The sequence below is a fragment of the Bufo bufo genome, chromosome 6 (assembly GCF_905171765.1).
Source record: "Bufo bufo chromosome 6, aBufBuf1.1, whole genome shotgun sequence".
Lineage (NCBI taxonomy): Eukaryota > Metazoa > Chordata > Amphibia > Anura > Bufonidae > Bufo > Bufo bufo.
In genome coordinates, this window is record NC_053394.1 from 30,351,296 (window position 1) to 30,376,077 (window position 24,782).

Here is a 24,782-nt window from a genome sequence, read left to right on the forward strand (position 1 = left end):
AAAAATAAATAATTGAAATGGGTATATATTTGTTTTTTGTTAAGTTGCCTAATAATTATGCACAGTAATAGTCACCTGCACACACAGATATCCCCCTAAAATAGCTAAAACTAAAAACAAACTAAAAACTACTTCCAAAAATATTCAGCTTTGATATTAATGAGTTTTTTGGGTTCATTGAGAACATGGTTGTTGTTCAATAATAAAATTAAACCTCAAAAATACAACTTGCCTAATAATTCTGCACTCCCTGTATACTCCATAGACCTATTGAAGAGGCTGGAAGGTGATAAATATCTGATAGCCAGAATGGGAGGAATATCAGCCATGTTTGCAGCAGGAGCTGTAGCTGACCAGCTAAGACCTGTCCTATGTTGCTAATATAGTTTTTATGTTTATACAGCTAAACCTGCCAATAACCTTAATACAGTTCCTATGTTTGTGTGTTAAAGACAAAAGCAGAGTTATTTACTGTGACTTACTGTTTGGATGTCACATAACTGTTATATATATTGTGTTCATAGGAGCAGAAAAGATAGTATGCCTTTAATATTCATTATATGGATGTGAGGTAAGCTCAATGACACAGCAGAAACAACAGAAAGCATAGAGTTAAACTGTTGTTGCTGGGCAGGAGTCTAGACCAATCACAGCCAGCCTCACACACAGCTTGTGTGGGAAATTCCCCTAGCAGGAGCTGCTGGAATCATTACACCAGAGGAGAGAAGCTGGACAGACATTCACTCCACTAAGAGCTGTGTTTTATTGAAGCAGAGAGGCCAAAATAGGTATTAAAAACAGTTATACAATGTTCCTACAGTTAATAGAGTGATTAGAACTGTATACTGAGCCAGTTATGTGTGTGTTTACTTACAGTTCCACCAATTGCAAACTACAAATACCATACAAACAATTGCAACCATTCAAATTCCATATTGCATACAACCATACCAGATCATACTCAACCAATCTGCAAATAGTTACTGCTAACTGCATATTGCAAATTGAAACCAAATTCAGCAAGTGAACTATTAGTTAGACCTCAGATATACCTCTCAGAGAGATCATAAAGTGCTTAAATAACTTAAAGTGAGAGTACAGATACTCAAGAGAAAAATATATCCACCATTTTATGTTGAATGACAAGATTGAACAGTTGAACCACCATCTTATGCATACCGCCATCTTGTGATATCTTTTCAACACGTGTTTTGTACATGGACTATCTGCAGCGGAGGCGGCAGTATTATATATGAAGAAAAGTTGAAGTTAATAAAGAAGTTATTTCAAGCATTTGATGTGCTCTTTAAACCTACTGTTTCCATAGAACAGCGCTAGAGGAATTACAGAGTAATAGACAGTCTGGTTAGACTAAAAAGTCAGAGATATCAAAATTCTTATAATGCTGCGCCTGCCACAGGAGCCTCCTCCCCCTGCCCAATCTGCATTAGGTCATAAAGATTGGTAAAGGGCTTCTGTCGCCAGTTTCATAGCATTAGAACAGGCTGACCTTAGACCTATGTGCTGGTCAGCAGAATTGATCTGTCTTGGTCCCATCCCTATATGTGGCTGCATTTTGATGAAAAAAAAGAAGCTTTCGTACAGGCAAATGAGCCTCTAGGAGCAACAGGGGCATTGCCGTTACTCCTAGAAGCTCTGTTCTCCCTGCTTCTGCCGCACCTCCTGCACTTTGATTGACAGGACCAGACGTTGTGAATGTCATCACACATGGCCCTGACTTGTCATAAAGTCTTGAGCTGCTACGTGCGGTTCAGTAACAGATGCAGGCGTGGTACAGGGAAGAGGTTCGCCGGCAGTTTTCTCCTGTACTGCGCCTGTGTTGGTTACTGAACCGCATGGAGTGAGACTTTATGAGAAGTCAAGGCCAGGCCAAGGAGAACAGATCCTCTAGGAGAAGGCAACGATCGCCTTTGCTCCTAGAGGCTCATTGTCATATTTTAAAACTTATTTTTTCACCGAAATCAGCCTATATATCGGGATGGGACCAAGACAGATCAATTCTGCTGACCAGAGCACAGGTCTAAGGTTAGCCTGTTCTAATGTATGAAAGCTCTTTAAAGGATGTTTCCGGTATTTAGATATTGATGGTCTATCATCAGGCTAGATTACCAATAACAAATCTGTGGGTGTCCGATACCCCGCACCCCCACGCATCAGCTGTTTTGGACAGCAACCAATGACGGAAACCACGCGGAGGATGGAGCTGGAAGCAGAAGATTCTGCCTACTGTGTAGTGGCCGGGGGAGCTGGGCTGCTCTACGTCAGCATCGGAAACTACACATTGGTCAGAGGCTTCTCCCAACTGAATAGTTTCCAGCGCCAATGGTTGCCCGAAACGGCGTCTGTTATTGATTACCTATCCTAAGGACAGGCCAATAATATCTACGTAAGTAATGGAAAACCCCTTTAAGCCCCATGCTATGCTTAAGCCCAACACCACCACGGTCATTCGCCAGCAGATTATTTTCCTTTGTGTGCCAAGTGCACTTAGTTATTCTACCCTATAAACAATGCTTCTAGGGGAGAATAGTTCTACAATATGACACTTCATGGAACACACCAACATTTTTTGACAGATTTGTACAGAATTTGACAGAAGAAGAAGATCTCACAACCCACTGTGTGAAATGCAGATATACAGTCAGGCCTCACAAATATGGCCCTTTTCCTAAGCACCGTATTTCTCAATGTAGTTACACCAGACAACTGGCATACATATATTGATCTACCATTCCCGTACAACCTCAAAGTCATTGCTTGCCCTCACAAAGTACAGTATATCAAAAATTTGGCCGCCTGCAGCCACCACTAGGGGGAGCTCAGCGCATAGAAATGTATACAGTTACTATTGAACTCAACAGAAGCTGTAAGAATCTCTATGCACTGAGCTCCCCCCTAGTGGTGGCTGCTGGAAAATGCATTTTGATGTCATGAAGCAGAAGGAGTTTAGCTCTGGGCTGTGGACAGTGGTAACTATTACGAGATCGGTCAAGATCAGGAATACAGAATAGTTTTATCATTGATCTTTTTCTTCACTCCCAATGTCTGACACAGTGCACCTGGAGTGTTCCTTCAAAGGCTATAGACACTTTCAGGGGCATTTTTTTTAAATCTTTATTTTTTTTCAATTGGTCTTTCTGTTCAGCTGTTTCTGAGTTACAAGGGTTAAAAATCTGTCTGTTTGCACGTTGTCACAGATTGTTTCCTTTGAAAAGTGTCATCTGTATAGCTCTCATCGCTGATCTCGTGTCCTCATAAATACTTTTTTTAAGCCATATTCTTATCAGTTTGATAAGAATTGAGCTATATCGAGAGTTTATGAGGTCAGAAGATCCAAAATAAGATGACAGGATTCAAATAAAACAGACTGAGACAACTTGCAAACAGACTGAGGTTTAACCCTTGTATCTCAGAAATAGCTGAGCATTTTTAATAAGGACCAATTGAAAAAAAAAAAAGATTTTTAGCCCAAAATGAGTATAATGCAATTATAAAAAAATTGCCCTGAAGGTGTCTGCTGCTCAGGCGCTGTTATTTCAGTACCTGTCATCCTCCCTATGTTTAGACTTATTGTTATTGTTGGACACAGTCTGCGCAGTACCTCGTACCTACAGGTTTAATCCATCAGATGTGTTTCGGTAAGCTGTCAGCTTGGCACAGAGCTATTCTCTTGTTCATCTGCATAACCGCAGGCTAAATTCTTAGGCCCCTTTTACACGAGCGAGTTTTCCGCGCGGGTGCAATGCGTTTCAATGGGTCTGTGTACATGAGCGTTTCTTTTTCACGCATCAGTTCTGCGCTGCGTGAAAATCGCAGCATGTTCTATATTCTGCGTTTTTCACGCAGCCCTGGCCCCATAGAAGTGAATGGGGCTTCAGTGAAAAACGCATCGCATCCTGAAGCAAGTGCGGGTGCGAAGCGTTTTTCACTGATGGTTGCTAAGAGATGTTGTTTGTAAACCTTCCGTTTTTTTATCACGTGTGTGAAAAACGCATCAAAACGCATTGCATCCACGCAGAAAAAACTGAACAACTGAATGCAATCGCAGACAAAACTGACTGAACTTGCTAGCAAAATAGTGCGAGTTTCACTGAACGCACCCTGAACGCATTCCGGAGCCAATCTGTCACGCTCGTGTGAAAGAGGCTTAAGGAGCCAGGGCTGCGTGAAAAACGCAGAATATAGAACATGCTGCGATTCTCACGCAACACAGAACTGATGCGTGAAAAAAACCGCTCATGTACACAGACCCATTGAAATGAATGGGTCAGGATTCAGTGCGGGTGTTATGCGTTCATGTCATGCATTGCACCTGCGCGGAAAACTCGCTCGTGTGAAAGGGGCCTTAAAGGGGTTTTCCCGTCGTATAAAGTGATGTCATGTTTCTATGACATCACTTTAGGATTTGTGAGGGACCTTTGGGGCCACCACTAATTATGAAAATGAAGGGGTGGCAGAAACTCTGAGGTGAGACAACCCCTTTAATAGACCAAAGTAAGTTTAACATTATACTCAAGACTTGTTGCCTTGTGATCTAGTCAAAAGCCAATGCAAAACTGAGACTTAGAGAGAACGTGCGCTGAGGTTGGAGGAACAAGGGGGCACATCTACAGGCGGCTTTCTATCCTTCTTCCTACAGAGAAGGGACTGAGGGACTGAACTCCTACTTCTCTTCCCAATGTGCAAACACTTCATTCAGGGGGTCATCACAGGTCCTTCAGCTCTTGCACTGTAGTAGAGTCTGCTACAGTGCAAAAGCTGAGGGACCTGTGATGAGGTCACCGTTATGTGATTGGTGCAGGATGGGGCGGAGCTCAGCACTGAAGAGAAGTGTAAGGACCTGTGATGAGGTCACCGTTATGCGATTGGTGCAGGATGGGGCGGAGCTCAGCAGTGAAGAGGAGAAGTGTAAGGACCTGTGATGATGTCATCCTTATGCGATTGCTGTAGGATGGGGTAGAGCTCAGCACTGAAGAGAAGTGTAAGGACCTGTGATGATGTCGCCGCCTTGTCATCAGTTCAGGAGGGTGCGAAGTTCAGCAGTGGAGAAGTGGCGAGCCTGAGAAAACTTGGAAGCAATAGTCCTCTCCTCTTATACTCCCTCACTGAAATTTCCTCTTGTACCAAACTTTGTGGCTATTCTGCTAATTGCTGCTGTAGATAGGGTTCCCAACCCCGTAGTCATCAAGAGCATAAATCACAGCAATGGTTTCTTTCAAGGGTGTTTATTTTTCAATGGGTATGCGGCAGAAGATTTTTATATTGTGCAAACGTTTTCGGCCGTATCTGGCCTTCGTCAGGCACTATGAAGATCACAATAAGGTAATTTCAGTAACATTTCATTTCCAGTCAATTTACATCATTGATTATAGGAACATCTTCATAATATACATATGTATGTCAAAAGGAAAAAGAAAAACAGTAAAATAAATAAATAAAAGTTTTGCCGTCCTTAGATTATACAGTTACTGGTCATGTAAATCACAATGGTGTAGGATCTCTGTTTTTCGGTTAAGGGAATTATATCACCGTTTATGTATTTTATATACACCTGGTCAAATTATCAGGGCATTATTATTGCTGATATTCTAGTTCAATATCTTTGTACACATTTCTACATTCAGGTACATCATCTGTCATTTCTCATTTTTCATTCTGATCCTCTACTAATCTGATCACTACATATTGCATCTCTCAATCTGATAGTAGTGTTCTAATGCATGTTGCATAAACCACAACACTTAAACCATGATCCTGATAGTAATATTATTTCGCATGATGTATAAAACATAACATAAAAAAACAAGAAAACACATAGGTAAACTTATAAGCAGGGTTATCCTTTAGCTAATCGCTACTTACCTGTGCCGCTGGAGGTAAACAGGGGAAGATGCTGTTATATGAGGAGCCTATGGCCGCCGAAATGTGCATATAGACGCATGTAGATGTGGTCAGGCTATGCTCTTTTATAAGAGCCTTGTGGTCGTCATAATAGGCTGAATCTATGCCAATTCGCGCTCAAATATCTGGTGGAACGCACCGATTGTATCCCGGTGCGTTCCACCGACCGGAAGTGATGTCAAAGGAAGGAGCGCACAGCTGGTATAGCCGTGCGTTCCACTAGCCGGAAGTGACGTGGATGGGTGAAGCGCATCGTTGGTGTCACGGTGCGCTTCAGAGGCCGGAAGAAGGTGTAGCAGTTGCGTTCCACCAGGTTCAGGATGGTATTACGTCACAGTGGGAATGACCAGCGAATTGGTTATAGATATATGCCTATAAGATAATATATATAAAAGAGAATATCTAAATGGCTCTATAGATACATGGCTAAAGTTATAACACAGTGTAATTACTCTATAGATATAAAAGAAAAAAGGATACCCCCTGCGGCACTGGGTGTAGTGTAGTATTCATGGAACCTGAGGAATTAAGGAAAGAATAAATTAGAATGAATTAGAATAAAAATGGAATGTTATAGGGTATCATCAATTATTTAGGTCCTTATGGTAATGTGACATCCTTATATCCTGGTAGAGGAGACTCTCCAGTATAATATTGTCAGTAGATTGAGGTATGTTCCTGATCCAATGGTCCGGAGCGGAGACACACAAAAAAAAGGGGGGAATAAAGGATCCATGTAATTGTTGTCCAAATATAGAAGTACATTAAGTGAAGGATTGTATCTCGTATTCCCTATTAAGTCCTTTTGGCGTCATGGTCTGTAGGGTATGGATCCAAAATGCCTCCCTATGTTTCAGCGTCTTGGATCGATCGCCGCCTCTTCTTGATATTGGAATATGTTCGATTATTTGGAATTTTAATTGGGAAATACTGTGCTGTGCCTCATTGAAGTGATATGGAAGTGGTAACAGTAGATTTTGGCGGCGTATTGTGGATTTGTGTTGGCAAATCCTATCCCTTATAGTTTGTGTTGTTTCCCCTACGTACATAAGACCGCAGGGACATCTGATGGTGTATACAACGAAATCGGTCTCACATGTGAAGTAACCTTGGATTTTAAAAGGTTTACCTGTATGGGGATGGGATATAGATGGTCCTCTTTGTACATTTGTGCACTGTGCACAATGTAGACATGGGAAAGTGCCTGTTTTTCGTGTATGTAGAAGTATTTGTTTTTGTGGGAGTCTTGATGGTCCTATATCTGCCCTAACAAGGAGGTCTCTGAGGTTTTTAGGCCTTTGATTACAGGGAAGTATCGGGTTCTTGAATTCATCTACTTCGGGGTACGCTTTATGTAGGAGGGGCCAATGAGATTTGATTATATTTACTACCTTCCTAGTGCTGGGGTGAAATTTATGAACAAAGGGGATACGTTTGCCTAGTGGGGCACGTTTGTCTTTGGGATCTGGTATTTTAAGTAATTTTTGTGGGTAGCCTCTTTCCCGGAATCTCTTTTTCATTTCTGATTCACGTTCGTTTCTTGTGGTGGGGTCTGTCACTATGGATTGTACCCGTCTAAGTTGGGAGCCTGGAAGTGCTTTCATGGTGGTGGAAGGATGTACCTAAGAGACTGTGATGATTACAGGAACAATAACGTGTATAACTGGACAGAGAGAAACCAACCGACAAGGAGATCCTCATCAATTGATTCCCAGCGATCCACATCTAGTGGAGAACACCGTCAACACCAAAACCGTAACCAACGCAGAACCAGAGGCATCAACCAAGGACATCGAGGCGGGGAGGCTACTGGCCATCAGACGTCTACTATGACAACTCGTTCCCAGGTAGATATATCCAGCACAACAACACACTCACTTGTGATTAACATCTCCTCAGAATCATTAAGCCCAGCTGAAATGGAACTATTGCAGAAAGGGCTATCCTTTTGTCCTTCATACCATTTGGACACCTTTCAGCTGGACTTAGACTTACAACGATTCTTTAGAAACATCCGCTTGAGAGCACATTTTTCTAAAGAGACCCTCAGAACCACACAAGCAACACCATCCAAAATATCAATCACTGAGTTAGGCCTACGTAATAAAAGTACTTTCTCTCCACCCAAAACACATCCAGCCATTGAAACGTTCATAGAACTAATCCAACGAGACATCGAGCGATTCAGACAGGAGACACGTAGAGGCAAATATAAATACAAGAACAACCTTACCAACACTGAAAGACAGGCACTCCAAACATTAAAAGAATACAAACACCTTATATTGAAACCAGCCGACAAAGGAGGGGCACTAGTAGTAATGGACAAGTCCAAATATATAGCCGAGATTCAAAGACAACTACAGGACACATCAGTCTACAAAGAACTCAAAAGCAACCCCTCCCTATCTATCACCAAAACCATACAGGAAACCCTCCTACATTACCAAACTCATAACATCATAGACACCAAAACCGCTGACTTCCTTATGAAGTCACATCCAATCACGCCAGTATTCTATATTCTGCCCAAAATTCATAAAAATCTGACCAACCCTCCAGGACGCCCCATAGTAGCCTCTACAGACTCACTACTATCACCATTGGCTATATTTGTAGAAAAAATCTTAACCCCACTAGTTAAACAGACCAGATCCTTTCTACTAGACACTGGGTCCTTCCTCAAAATCATTCAGAATTTCAAACCACCCTCTACAGAAATCTTTCTGGTCACATGGGACGTCACGAGCCTTTATACATCCATCGAACATCAAAAAGGGATCACAGCAGTACACAAGTTACTACACCAGCATAAACAAGACAACGAGATCATTTCCCTCTGCATCGACTTACTCAGAATCATCCTACAGAACAATTTTTTCCTATTCCAAGACACATTTTATATGCAGACACAAGGGACAGCGATGGGGTCCAATGTGGCCCCTCCCTACGCCAATTGCTATATGTCAGACGTCGAGGAAACATACATTTACAATAACTCCCTTTTCTTACAATATAGTCGCCTATGGAAACGATACATAGACGACATATTTTGCATCTGGCAGGGCCCCCTCGAAACACTCACTCAGTTTCATGAATACATCAGCAACATCTACCCGGAATTAGACTTCACCATACATTATGACAAGAAATCAATTAGTTTTCTGGACACCATGGTACATGTAGATTCCTTGGGATACCTCACCACTGATCTGTTCCGCAAATCAACTGACCGTAACAACCTATTACATTTTACTAGCTTCCATCCTTCCACCACCATGAAAGCACTTCCAGGCTCCCAACTTAGACGGGTACAATCCATAGTGACAGACCCCACCACAAGAAACGAACGTGAATCAGAAATGAAAAAGAGATTCCGGGAAAGAGGCTACCCACAAAAATTACTTAAAATACCAGATCCCAAAGACAAACGTGCCCCACTAGGCAAACGTATCCCCTTTGTTCATAAATTTCACCCCAGCACTAGGAAGGTAGTAAATATAATCAAATCTCATTGGCCCCTCCTACATAAAGCGTACCCCGAAGTAGATGAATTCAAGAACCCGATACTTCCCTGTAATCAAAGGCCTAAAAACCTCAGAGACCTCCTTGTTAGGGCAGATATAGGACCATCAAGACTCCCACAAAAACAAATACTTCTACATACACGAAAAACAGGCACTTTCCCATGTCTACATTGTGCACAGTGCACAAATGTACAAAGAGGACCATCTATATCCCATCCCCATACAGGTAAACCTTTTAAAATCCAAGGTTACTTCACATGTGAGACCGATTTCGTTGTATACACCATCAGATGTCCCTGCGGTCTTATGTACGTAGGGGAAACAACACAAACTATAAGGGATAGGATTTGCCAACACAAATCCACAATACGCCGCCAAAATCTACTGTTACCACTTCCATATCACTTCAATGAGGCACAGCACAGTATTTCCCAATTAAAATTCCAAATAATCGAACATATTCCAATATCAAGAAGAGGCGGCGATCGATCCAAGACGCTGAAACATAGGGAGGCATTTTGGATCCATACCCTACAGACCATGACGCCAAAAGGACTTAATAGGGAATACGAGATACAATCCTTCACTTAATGTACTTCTATATTTGGACAACAATTACATGGATCCTTTATTCCCCCCTTTTTTTTGTGTGTCTCCGCTCCGGACCATTGGATCAGGAACATACCTCAATCTACTGACAATATTATACTGGAGAGTCTCCTCTACCAGGATATAAGGATGTCACATTACCATAAGGACCTAAATAATTGATGATACCCTATAACATTCCATTTTTATTCTAATTCATTCTAATTTATTCTTTCCTTAATTCCTCAGGTTCCATGAATACTACACTACACCCAGTGCCGCAGGGGGTATCCTTTTTTCTTTTATATCTATAGAGTAATTACACTGTGTTATAACTTTAGCCATGTATCTATAGAGCCATTTAGATATTCTCTTTTATATATATTATCTTATAGGCATATATCTATAACCAATTCGCTGGTCATTCCCACTGTGACGTAATACCATCCTGAACCTGGTGGAACGCAACTGCTACACCTTCTTCCGGCCTCTGAAGCGCACCGTGACACCAACGATGCGCTTCACCCATCCACGTCACTTCCGGCTAGTGGAACGCACGGCTATACCAGCTGTGCGCTCCTTCCTTTGACATCACTTCCGGTCGGTGGAACGCACCGGGATACAATCGGTGCGTTCCACCAGATATTTGAGCGCGAATTGGCATAGATTCAGCCTATTATGACGACCACAAGGCTCTTATAAAAGAGCATAGCCTGACCACATCTACATGCGTCTATATGCACATTTCGGCGGCCATAGGCTCCTCATATAACAGCATCTTCCCCTGTTTACCTCCAGCGGCACAGGTAAGTAGCGATTAGCTAAAGGATAACCCTGCTTATAAGTTTACCTATGTGTTTTCTTGTTTTTTTATGTTATGTTTTATACATCATGCGAAATAATATTACTATCAGGATCATGGTTTAAGTGTTGTGGTTTATGCAACATGCATTAGAACACTACTATCAGATTGAGAGATGCAATATGTAGTGATCAGATTAGTAGAGGATCAGAATGAAAAATGAGAAATGACAGATGATGTACCTGAATGTAGAAATGTGTACAAAGATATTGAACTAGAATATCAGCAATAATAATGCCCTGATAATTTGACCAGGTGTATATAAAATACATAAACGGTGATATAATTCCCTTAACCGAAAAACAGAGATCCTACACCATTGTGATTTACATGACCAGTAACTGTATAATCTAAGGACGGCAAAACTTTTATTTATTTATTTTACTGTTTTTCTTTTTCCTTTTGACATACATATGTATATTATGAAGATGTTCCTATAATCAATGATGTAAATTGACTGGAAATGAAATGTTACTGAAATTACCTTATTGTGATCTTCATAGTGCCTGACGAAGGCCAGATACGGCCGAAAACGTTTGCACAATATAAAAATCTTCTGCCGCATACCCATTGAAAAATAAACACCCTTGAAAGAAACCATTGCTGTGATTTATGCTCTTGATGAAATTTCCTCTGATATCCCTTAATAACGGGTGGACATGCTGGCAGTTGTAGTCCTATCATCTTATACTCCCTCTGTGAATTGCAAACTGCAAATTCTGGACTGTTGGCAACTAAGGGAAGGATGAGAGCTCTACTCTATGGACCTATTGAAGAGGCTGGTAGGTGATAAATGTCTCATAGCTTGGGGACACACCATTGGGACCCTCAGAAGTCACTAAGGTGGGGCTGTTTTAGCTGTTTTAGTTGGATGCATGCATGACCATCATTGCCTTCAAGCTTTTCCACACAGACAGTGAGGAGCAACAGGTTCTTCAGGACCCCCATTCCAGGGATTGACGGGGATCCCAGTGCTGTGGCCCACTGCTATCAATTGAGGATAGGTGATCAAATGTTCCCCAGAGTGGCATTACCACTTCTCCACCCCGCTACTGTCTCCTATGGGCTAATATAGTATAATCTTATGCATTTATTTCAGGTCCTGTACACTGTGCATATTTATTTCTTGTAACTGTTCTTGTTCATGTAATTTACCTGTTTCACCAGAAGGTGGCAGCAAGCATGGCAGAGCTACATTTATAGAGAATGGAACCCTTCTTTCCATTCTAACTCTCCCTCTAAGGAGGGGAGGGGACTAGTAAGTTGGAGTTAGTTGCAGTTTACCCCCTGCTAAGGGAGGGTGTGCAGCAGGTGCATGTCCCTGCTGGACGTGCCTTACCTAAGCCAGCCAGAGCACCTTAAGCTCTGCTGCATGTGGAGGCCACAGCTTGGAGCCTCTGAAGCCAGGAGGAAAAGTTCCCTGGATTAAGCCAGAGTCAGACTACAAAGAGAGAAGTTGCAGCAGACAGCTAAAGCGAAGTTATTCAGTCAGCCTGTCAGCACAGCAGAGCCAGAGAGCAACTGATGTAGCAGAGTTGAGTTTGTTTGCCTGCCAGAGTTAATGCTAAAGCCTGCTGGGAACAAGACATAGCCTGAAACTGTTGGAGAAACGTTTATTCAAGTAAAGCTGTTATTGAACTTCATCACAAGGTCTGGACTCAATCATTTCTTCATCCCCTACTACCCCTTATTCTGATTTCGGAAGGCAACGCAGCGTATCCAGGTAGGAGCACCATGACACATGCACAAGTACACTTAAAGGGACATTGTAGGCCACCCTACACCTGGATACCGCCAACACCATTTCTTTGAGGGACTCTGTCCCATTGTTGCTCCATTGCAAATGGTGTCACAAAAACATTTACTTTAAAGACCCCTTGCTGTACCCCGCCTGACGACTGCATATGTGTGAACCCAACTGAATCACTTCACGTTTCCAGACCCTAAATACCCTTGTATGTCTTACATGTGTTGGCTTATAGTCACATATCTGTGGTTCTACGGTAATGTTCTGCCATTTTAACTCAGGAGAGCGACCAAACTGGTTCCACAGATCACTCATGGCGTCTATGAAACGATGGCCTCCTACAAGCTACAAAGTCCATCCACGGCTCTGCTTATGTACATTAGGGTAAGGCCTCTTTCACACGACCGTATGGCTTTTTCAGTGTTTTGCGGTCTGTTTTAAACGGATCCGTTGTTCCGTTTTTTGTTTCCGTTGTGTTTCCTTTTCTGTTCCGTTTTTCCGTATGGCATATACAGTATACAGTAATTTCATAGAAAAAATTGGGCTGGGCATAACATTTTCAATAGATGGTTCCGCAAAAAACGGAACGGATACGGAAGACATACGGATGCATTTCCATATGCATTCCGTTTTTTTGCGGACCCATAGACTTTAATGGAGCCACGGAACGTGATTTGCGGCCAAATATAGGACATGTTCTATCTTTCAACGGAACGGAAAAACTGAAATACGGAAACGGAATGCATACGGAGTACATTCAGTTTTTTTTGCGGAACCATTGAAATGAATGGTTCCGTATACGGACCGTATACGGAACGCAAAAAAAAAACGGTCGTGTGAAAGAGGCCTTAGTATAAACAGAACTTTTCTGGAATTTCTAGTTTGCGCTGACAAAGGATGAGAAAATTCCAGGAAATTAGAGTAAAATTGTCAAATACAACATGTGGCTATCTAATATATAAAGCTGAGTGTATGTATGTGTGCATGTCCGCTGAAGGAATCTGCACCATTGCATTTACAATCACGAAATTTGGCACACAGGTACATCAGGTGTCCAGGAACGTTTTAGGTCTCAGCTCTCTAGCACGTACCGTTCCTGAGATATTCCCAAAAAAATGCAAATATGGCACATCACATGACCTACATTAGCCAATAGAAGCCTGCAGGTCTTTCTCTTCACATCCCAACTGCCATACGCATGGTCACATGTCACTTATCAGCCAATAGAAGCTCGCAGGCCCTTAGTCTCCACATACACACAGTTTTACACCAGGTTTCCATAACAACCCAGCCATTTTTCTTCACTGCTGTAGGTCAGCTTTAAAGGGGCAGGGCGCTGTGGATGACACTGTTAAGGGAGCGGAGTGCTGTGGAGGTCACAGTTAATGGCCATTCAGGCCACCATCAAAAGACGGACTTAACAACCCCTCCCCCAGGTCCCGCTAAGTCACGCTCCTCCCACTCCGCAGCTGACAGGGATTGAAAAAATGAAGGTAAAAATCAAGTTCTGTCAGCTGCAGGGGTGGGAGGGAGGGAGGGAGGGTGACTTTCTCCCTGCAGCTCACACTTAGACAGCACAGTGCTGCTATCTGAGAGTGAGCTGTTTAAAAGGACATCCCTGTGTCCGTCCAGGCCCTGCGCCGGACGGAGGACAGGGAGTCTGAAAGCTGAACTGTCTGGCCTAAAACCAGACCTCTGACCACCCTAGGGGCAGGCTGCTATGGAGGTCACAGTTAAGGGGACGGTCCTCTATGGAGGTCAGTGTTAAGGGGCAAATTGCTGTAGAGGCCACTGTTAAGGGGGAGAGTGCTGTGGATGTTACTGTTAAGTGGCCAGGCCGCTGTGGAGGTCACACTATTTAAGGGGCAGCAGGGTACTGTGAGGTCACTTTTAAGGGATCGGGGTACAGTGGAGGTCACTGTTAAGGGAGCGGGGTACAGTGGAGGTCACTGTTAAGGGAGCGGGGTACAGTGGAGGTCACTGTTAAGGGAGCGGGGTACTGTGGCAGTCACTGTTAAAGGGGTAGTCTCTGTGGAGGTCTCAGTTAAGGGGGCCTCGAATGGTGGTCAGTGTTAAGGGGCGGGTGATGTAGAGGTCACTGTTAATGGGGCAGCCCCTGTGGAGATCACTGTCAAGGGGGTGGGGTGCTGTGGAGTTCACTGTTAAAGGGGCAGGCTGCTGTAAAGTTCAAAGTTAAGGGGGTGGGCTTCTGTGGAGGTCCCATTTTAAGGGACGGGGCACTGTGGGGGGTCAATGTTAAGAGGTAGGGGGCTGTGGGGGTCACTGTTAAGGGGGATACTGTCGATATCTTTTAATGACACACAGAAACATTAAATGAAATAGATGAAATATACCCGTGTGAAGCCGGGTCCTTGTGCTAGTATAGGATAAATAACAGAAAAAAACTGTCCCAGCAATTGTCTATGAGTTTTGCATAATCTAACAATTTAATACGACATTGGCATTCCATAGAACTCAATGGAAGATATTTTTATTGGTAGAAAATACTTTCTAGATATGAAAGCTGCAGGGGTGTACATATCATACAAGCAAGCCCTGGTTATTCCAGAACCTCTTGTAGAACTCTCCTCTCATGAGAAACTTCACTGTTGGCAAAGACAGGGTGAGAATTGGCCATAGGGTCATGGAGGGGGGAGAACAAAGATTGGGCCCAATGTAAAGTGAACGGCAAAAAATCCATCAATACAGTTATATGTGGACGCCGGAGTATTTGTGGGCTTTCAGAGGCTTTCTGCCATTAAAGGGGGTAGAACGGGCCATGAATGTCAGATTGGGGAAGGTCTCACCTCTGGCTCCTGCACCTGTGTTAAGAAGTGGGGTCCCTGGACCCCTGTCCTGGGACGAAGAGGATTACTACAACTGGATATATGATGGCTATCCTCCGTGTAGTTCTAGATTTAGGGCTCATGCACATGGATATTCTATGGCTCTGTTCTGTACAGGGAGATAACAGGGCTGACAGGAGGAGCAGCCGGAGGGTTAACTAAACCCAGCTAATAAAACCACACCTTTCAGGTACAGCCATAAAATACAACCCTGAAAACGAGGCGGCAAATGACACAAAGTAATTACAGGAAACATGCTAAGATAAGATAAAAGATATGAGGTATGAGATAGATAGAGAGATAGAGAGATATGAGACAGATAGCTTGTATGTTCTCCCCGTGTTTGTGGGGGTTTCCTCCGGGTTCTCCGGTTTCCTCCCACCCTCCATACTGATAGAGACCTTAGATTTTGAGCCCCATTGGGGACAGCTTGATGCTAATGTCTGATAAGCGCTGAGGAATATGTCAAGAATAAAATAGATATTAGATAAAGATCTTTACACGTTTTATTCGGTAGATATACACTGCTCAAAACAATAAAGGGAACACTTAAACAACACAATGTAACTCCAAGTCAATCACACTTCTGTGAAATCAAACTGTCCACTTAGGAAGCAACACTGAGTGACAATCAATTTCACATGCTGTTGTGCAAATGGGATAGACAACAGGTGGAAATTATAGGCAATTAGCAAGACACCCCCAATAAAGGAGTGGTTCTGCAGGTGGTGACAACAGAACACTTCTCAGTTCCTATGCTTCCTGGCTGATGTTTTGGTCACTTTTGAATGCTGGCGGTGCTTTCACTCTAGTGGTAGCATGAGACGGAGTCTACAACCCACACAAGTGGCTCAGGTAGTGCAGCTTATCCAGGATGGCACATCAATGCGAGCTGTGGCAAGAAGGTTTGCTGTGTCTGTCAGCGTAGTGTCCAGAGCATGGAGGCGCTACCAGGAGACAGGCCAGTACATCAGGAGACGTGGAGGAGGCCGTAGGAGGGCAACAACCCAGCAGCAGGACCGCTACCTCCGCCTTTGTGCAAGGAGGAACAGGAGGAGCACTGCCAGAGCCCTGCAAAATGACCTCCAGCATGCCACAAATGTGCATGTGTCTGCTCAAATGGTCAGAAACAGACTCCATGAGGGTGATATGAGGGCCCGACGTCCACAGGTGGGGGTTGTGCTTACAGCCCAACACCGTGCAGGACGTTTGGCATTTGCCAGAGAACACCAAGATTGGCAAATTCGCCACTGGCGCCCTGTGCTCTTCACAGATGAAAGCAGGTTCACACTGAGCACATGTGACAGATGTGACAGAGTCTGGAGACGCCGTGGAGAACGTTCTGCTGCCTGCAACATCCTCCAGCATGACCAGTTTGGCATTGGGTCAGTAATGGTGTGGGGTGGCATTTCTTTGGAGGGCCGCACAGCCCTCCATGTCCTCGCCAGAGGTAGCCTGACTGCCATTAGGTACCGAGATGAGATCCTCAGACCCCTTGTGAGACCATATGCTGGTGCGGTTGGCCCTTGGTTCCTCCTAATGCAAGACAATGCTAGACCTCATGTGGCTGGAGTGTGTCAGCAGTTCCTGCAAGACGAAGGCATTGATGCTATGGACTGGCCCGCCCGTTCCCCAGACCTGAATCCAATTGAGCACATCTGGGACATCATGTCTCGCTCTATCCACCAACGTCACGTTGCACCACAGACTGTCCAGGAGTTGGCAGATGCTTAAGTCCAGGTCTGGGAGGAGATCCCTCAGGAGACCGTCCGCCACCTCATCAGGAGCATGCACAGGCGTTGTAGGGAGGTCATACAGGCACGTGGAGGCCACACACACTACTGAGCCTCATTTTGACGTGTTTTAAGGACATTACATCAAAGTTGGATCAGCCTGTAGTGTGTTTTTCCACTTTAATTTTTGTGTGATTTTGTTGTCAGCACATTCAACTATGTAAAGAACAAAGTATTTCAGAAGAATATTTAATTAATTCAGATCTAGGATGTGTTATTTTTGTGTTCCCTTTATTTTTTGGAGCAGTGTATTAGTCTGGATAGTGAAGGATCACTGAATGTTACGGCCAAAACGAGCCAACAAGACATTCTGTAGTAACATTTACAAATTTCCACTAACAGATGACAGCAAACAGGATGTGTACATTTTGCTTTCACTACAATACGCCCCCCCTCCCCCCCTTCTCCTGAAGCCGCGGTCAAACCCTGTTATTTTCTATACATCCGAGCTGTGGGGCTCTGACATCACCTCACAGAAACATCAGCCAACAGTTGTCAGAAAAATGGTCTAAACGTTGTCAGGAGACCATAGACTATATGGGGGTATATATATATATATATTTATATTCAGTGCATTTCAGTTTCAGAAAACAGAGCTTTCCTGTATGAATTCATCAGGATTCTCTTAAGATCTCCGATTGCTGTCATTCAGTGGAAACTTTTATTATTTACTTCTAGGGGATGGTGGTGTGACGCACACACTGGGGAGTGTCTGTAATAAGACATATACCGGCCTGTGGTTATTTCTGAAGCTGGGGGGCAGTTATGGCCCCGCTGCTCACAGTAGTAGTGAATCGCACACAGATATTATATCTCTGTCCAAAAATATTCAGCTAAATTATCCAGAGAGAAGGGAGCTCGGGAACCCTGGTGCTTGGATTGTCCCTACTCATTGGCTTCCTCCTAAATTACCCTAGAGAAAGCTTTTAGGAAACTGTGAGGCCACAAAGGACAGGAACCGACGGGCAATAAATTCATAGTCATAAACCCCCCCCCTCCCCCTCCACCCAGGCAATGCAGTTGTCAGGAATTATTCCTCTGACAGTAGGAGTAATATTAGGGTCGCAGCACTCTCAATATAGCAGCAACAATGTGTCTCCACCTCATCCATTCACCTTCCCACCATTCTGTGTCCGTTATACAAGTAGGTTATTCAGCAATAATAGCTAAATTAGAGTGCAAGCTCCTATGGCAAAGGGTCTAATGTATCTAAAGGCCTTTTCACATGTATCAATTTTCAATAATGTATCACCAACTTGAAATATTGCTACAAGACGGCTCCTCACGGCAAGCGCGCCATCCACCCGAGCGAGAGCGCGGCTGCTCTCTCTTCATTATGGTGTTCATAATGTCACTGTATGTACTGTCACTGCATGTACTGTCACTGTATATACTGTCACTGTATATACTGTCACTGTATATACTGTCACTGCATGTACTGTCACTGTATATGTCACTGTATATACTGTCACTGTATGTACTGTCACTGTATGTACTGTCACTGCATGTACTGTCACTATGTAATGTCACTGTATATAATGTCACTGTATATGTCACTGTATATAATGTCACTGTATATACTGTCACTGTATATGTCACTGTATATAATGTCACTGTATGTACTGTCACTGTATGTACTGTCACTGCATGTACTGTCACTGCATATACTGTCACTGTATGTAATGTCACTGTATGTACTGTCACTATGTAATGTCACTGTATATAATGTCACTGCATGTACTGTCACTGTATATAATGTCACTGTATATACTGTCACTGTATATACTGTCACTGCATGTACTGTCACTGCATGTACTGTCACTGTATATGTCACTGTATATACTGTCACTGCATGTACTGTCACTGTATATAATGTCACTGTATATACTGTCACTGCATGTACTGTCACTGCATGTAATGTCACTGTATGTACTGTCACTGTATATAATGTCACTGTATATACTGTCACTGCATGTACTGTCACTGTATGTAATGTCACTGTATGTACTGTCACTGTATGTACTGTCACTGTATGTACTGTCACTGTATGTACTGTCACTGCATGTAATGTCACTGCATGTAATGTCACTGTATGTAATGTCACTGTATATACTGTCACTATGTAATGTCACTGTATATAATGTCACTGTATATAATGTCACTGTATATACTGTCACTGTATGTACTGTCACTGTATGTACTGTCACTGTATGTACTGTCACTGCATGTAATGTCACTGCATGTAATGTCACTGTATGTAATGTCACTGTATATACTGTCACTATGTAATGTCACTGTATATAATGTCACTGTATATACTGTCACTATGTAATGTCACTGTATATACTGTCACTGTATATACTGTCACTGTATATACTGTCACTGTATATACTGTCACTGTATGTCACGTCACTGTATGTCACGTCACTGTATGTCACGTCACTGTATATACTGCCACTGTATATAATGTCACTGTATATACTGTCACTGTATGTCACGTCACTGTATGTCACGTCACTGTATGTCACGTCACTGTATGTCACGTCACTGTATGTCACGTCACTGTATGTCACGTCACTGTATGTCACGTCACTGTATATACTGCCACTGTATATAATGTCACTGTATATACTGTCACTGTATATACTGTCACTGTATATACTGTCACTGTATATACTGTCACTGTATATACTGTCACTGTATGTCACGTCACTGTATATACTGCCACTGTATGTCACGTCACTGTATGTTACGTCACTGTATATACTGTCACTGTATGTCACGTCACTGTATGTCACGTCACTGTATGTCACGTCACTGTATGTCACGTCACTGTATGTCACGTCACTGTATGTCACATCACTGTATGTCACGTCACTGTATGTCACATCACTGTTAATAATGTCACTGTTAATAATGTCACTATATACACACTACTGTTGAGGGGGCCCTGACAATAAAATCTTTTAGTCTTCCTCCTGGGTGGGCCCCTTCCGAGTTTGGTCCCCAAAGCAGCTGCTCCCCTTATAGCTACGCCCCTGTATCTGACATTGGTGGCACAACTAGCCATAGACATTACATTAATATTGGCCGATTTCAGTGGGACAAGCCAACCATGTAATGAGTATGGAGGCCTCATGACTCTTCCCAAAAGGACATGTCAGAGAACAGAAGGATCAGGCTGTTTGATTTAAGCATGCCCAATCCTTTTGCTTTCAGTGAAGATAATGGTGGTATTACATGGGGTAAGGAGCGTTCCTTCCTGACAACTGGCTGCTCGTTCAGTGGAGGTGAAGCTCTGTATTTACATGCAGCGATCACCTCCACAGTATTAGGAGGAGGGATCGCTGCTTCTATCGCTCGTCCCCATACAGCTGCATTGTTTTTGGGCAGCAGATCGCTGCTTAGACCACACAATCTGCTGCCTAGAAATGATAACTTACTCGTTCGCAGGAACTTGCATCCCCAATAATTTGCCTGACTGTTGGGCCATGTAAACCCACCATAAGCCACTGCCAGAAGAGTCTTATTCCCCTATCGCTACTGCGAACACATGCATGCTTGGCTAAGCAAAGCATGCATGTGTGTAAACATGTATGACCCCTTCTTCATGATGTCCTAGGCAGACACCAACTCTGCCCACCCGTTGTCCCACCCTCGATGTAAACATTGAAGGGATTTTTCAAGATCCTACGGGCCCTGCAAAACCCACCTTACTACACATGACATATCTGCAGAAGAAAGTGTGTAATATAGTTAATGTCCGGAAGTTTCATGGATCGTCCACTCAGGAACCCGGTCACATGGCGCTTCTCCTCCGAAAATTCTACATCCGTCAATGTACTTTACCGGGTTTCCAGCCTGGGCTATGGACAGGGCGTCAATTCTGCTGTGGACAAGGACAGGACTATGCCTCTCCCTGGCGCATGTGCAGATGAAGTGGATTCAGGGGTTTGCGCATGCACCAGAGAAAGGAATAGTTTTGAGCCCATCCAACAGAAGTGACGTCCCGTCCATAGCTCGTGCTGGAAACCTGGCAAAGGACAGGACGTCGGCTGAAGTCGGATTTTCAGAAGAGGATTGTCATGTGACAAAGCCGATCCACGCAACTTTGGGACATTAAGTATATTACAAACTTTCTCCTGCAGGTCAGGTATAGATAAGTAAGATGGGTTTGCAGGATCCACTCGGTCACAAAAAACTCCTTTAAAAAGATACGGCGGCACGCAGCGGAATTTCCGCAGCAGGTTTTACTGCATTTCAAGATTTGCTGTGGGTTTCGCAATCTGTATCGCAAAGGGAGAAATCAGCGGTGGAAATCTGCAGCATGAATTGACATACTGTGGACTTAATATCCACCCTGCGGAGTCACTTTACACTGTGGAATTTTTTGCATGGAGATGTTTTGTTTTGTTTTTTTGCCATTTTTCAACTGTGATAAAGATCTATAAGAGAAAAATACCAAAAAGAAAAGACACAACTCAAGCATGCTGCATTTTGAAAAAAAATACCTGGCTAAAACCGTGAAAAGACCCAAACGCCAGGGGGAACATTTTTTTTATTTTTAGTGCATTTTAAAATAAAGCAACATCTGGATATAAAAAATATAAAAAAATGTAAAAAAAGTTGTGAAAAGTGCAGCAAAAAGTTGTAACAAAGTAAAAACAACAAAAAGTCCAAAAAAATAAAAAAACACCCAGAGGCTGGTGTCTTTTTTGTTTTTTGTGTTTTTTTGTTACTGCATTATTTTACTGCTATATTCTGCAGCTTCTTTTTTTACTCAAAATAATGTCGGCTGTAGATGTAACACCTATCAGAAATATCAAACACAATAAAAAAAAACAGGCGTTTTACAGTTTTCTCACCCCTAAGCTTTTGGAAATCAGAGCATGCTCTGCGTCTGGCTTTTTTCCTCATTTGTCCCATGGACCTTCATTTATTTTTATTATTTTTAATTGTTTGCCCTGCTAGAAAACTGGCAATTTGTGTTGCATTTTTAGTGAATTTTTTTAACAATGATTTTTTATTTTTTTTTGTACTGCTCTACAGAGGAAGTGACATTATGGGGTGGGGGGTTATATACCTATATATATAGAAAAGCAACACATGCATCTTGCTCAAACACACTGTTTGGCCAAAAATGGCACAAAAACACCAAATAAATGCTGCATAAGGCCTCTTTCACACTACCAGTTTTTCACTGATCTGTTGTTCCGTTTTTTGGTTTCCGTTGTGTTTCCGTTCGGCATTTACAGTATACAGTAATTACATAGAAAAAATTGGGCTGGGCATAACATTTTCAATAGATGGTTCCGCAAAAACGGAACAGATGCGGAAGACATACAGATGCATTTCCATATGTGTTCAGTTTTTTTTGCGGATCCATTGACCTGAATGGAGCCACGGAACGTGATTTGCGGGCAATAATAGGACATGTTCTATCTTTCAACGGAACGGAGAAAATGGAAATACAGAAACGGAATGCATACGGAGTACATTCAGTTTTTTTTGCGGAACTATTGAAATGAATGGTTCCGTATACGGAATGTAAAAAACGGCCAGTAAACGGGGGGGTAAAAACGGTCATGTGCAGGAGGCCTAAGGCTCCATTCACACGTCCGTGGTGTGTTGCGGATCCGCAACACACCCGCCCGGCACCCTTATAGAAATGCCTATTCTTGTCCGCAGCTGCGGACAAGAATAGGACATGTTCTATCTTTTGCGGAGCTGCGGACCCGAAGATCGGGGCCGCACTCCGCAAATGCGGATGCTGACAGCACACTGTGTGCTGTCCGCATCCATTCCTTCCCCATAGAAAATGAATGGGTCCGCACCCGTTCGGCAAAATTGCGGAACGGGTGCGGACCCATTTGCGGATGTGTGAATGTAGCTTAAGTCAGGCGTTTTTGGGGAAAAAAATGCCATGACAAAAACCTAGTGGGCAGCCCCCGTAAACTGCAATTATCTCAGATCTCTCACTATGACAGACTCATCAATGGATGCATGAAATCCAGCCAGAAAAGAAGGTCTGTGGTTATGAATCAAAATTTAAGAAAAAAAGTTTGCACGTCACATTTGAAACTACAAAAATATTTGTCTCAGCCGCCAAAATGTCTCACAATACAGAAGGGCTGGGACAAATGAAAAATAAACAAAAAATGTAAATATTGACTTAAATTAAAGCAGATTTTTAGGCTAAATTGTTACTATTCCTGTCATTTCTAGGAAAGGAATTCACTCTCCAGCCACTAGAGGAGAAGGAGCAGCTCAGATCTCACATCCCCAAGCTACAGAAAGTCCAAGGAGTTGAGCGGAGCCTCCCTGGGTATTGTGTTCAGATTTTAAGAGGGAAATTAAGGCACAAAAGGCGACAAATAAAATGCAAGAGCAGAGGGAGAACAATGGGAGAGGAGATGGGAGCTGAGCACTAGGTACTTACCCTGCTGCCTGCAGGAACATGGGTGACAGCGTGTGTGTGACGGCTGCTGCGCCCTGGGCAGAGGTAAACAGGCACCGTGTGAGTCAGCCACCGCACAGGTCTGCTGAGGAGGAAGCCTCGCAGCTCCTCTCATTAGCAGTGCCCTGGTGAAGGCTCCCCCCCTCCATACTGTGCAGGAGGCAGGACCTTTTTTTTCCTGATTTTAAGGGATGTGACTGTGAACTGAGCCTTAGGGAGATGTAAAAGTTTGGCCAAGACTGCCCCTTCCCCTGCAGTTAATCAGCGCTGGCACGTTTGCAGCTTGGACGGTTTCCTTGGCCTTTTGTTTTCACCCTGGCGTTTCACATAGGATTCTCTAGCAAATGCTGCGGCATAGCAAATAATGGAGGGAGCCCAGGGGCGGACTGGGAACTTAAAGTGGCACTGGGAAAAAATACTAAAAGTGGCCCCATTTTGTAATCGGTTCCAAATTCATGGAAAGCAGGGCCAGCAATACCATATTGTGGCAGATTATACTGCCCCAACAGAGCCAAATACTGCCAGCAGCACAAGATACATCCCCAAAAACTTCCACTGGCGGCTGTGAGGAGGGCCCTGGCAGCCCCTTGGGCAGCAGCCAACTAGGAAATTTCCCTGTAAGGTCTATGGCCAATCCGCCCCTGAGAGCACCACTTATAAAAAGAACCCCGCCGCTGGTGGCAACTGCCACTTCATATGTACGGAGCAGATTTCCAGTTGCGAACAAGTGGCATCATGGTGCAGTCCCCTCTCCTGACACGTCTGTTCTAGTAACTACTTGCATCCCCCATGTAATAACCATTCTGGACCATCTATTCCTATGACTCTGTGTTGTGCCGTTCCTCTATTATTCCTGCTAGATATGAATGAATTGCCAGCAGTTTGCTATGATGGTCCAGCAGGGTGTAACCAGTTGGGTCTGACATTATCCAATCTGTGCTCCTAGGGTCAGACTGTGCACGGAGACCCCCGCCCGATTGGTAATACCCAGTTGGACCAGAGTGGCTAGCACTGGAAAGCTGAAGTGCACTGACGGGCTA

General features: G+C 43.5%; 1 protein-coding gene across 1 annotated transcript in view; it reads right to left on the reverse strand.

Moving 5' to 3' along the window:
- Nucleotides 1-23,845, reverse strand: part of LOC121004418 (prominin-1-A-like) — a 92,344-nt gene extending 68,499 nt beyond the window's left edge. The window contains exon 1 of the mRNA XM_040436622.1: nt 23,725-23,845. The gene's annotated coding sequence lies outside the window, so the exon portion shown is untranslated. The remainder of the gene's footprint in view (nt 1-23,724) is intronic.
- Between the last annotated feature and the right edge of the window lie 937 nt (nt 23,846-24,782).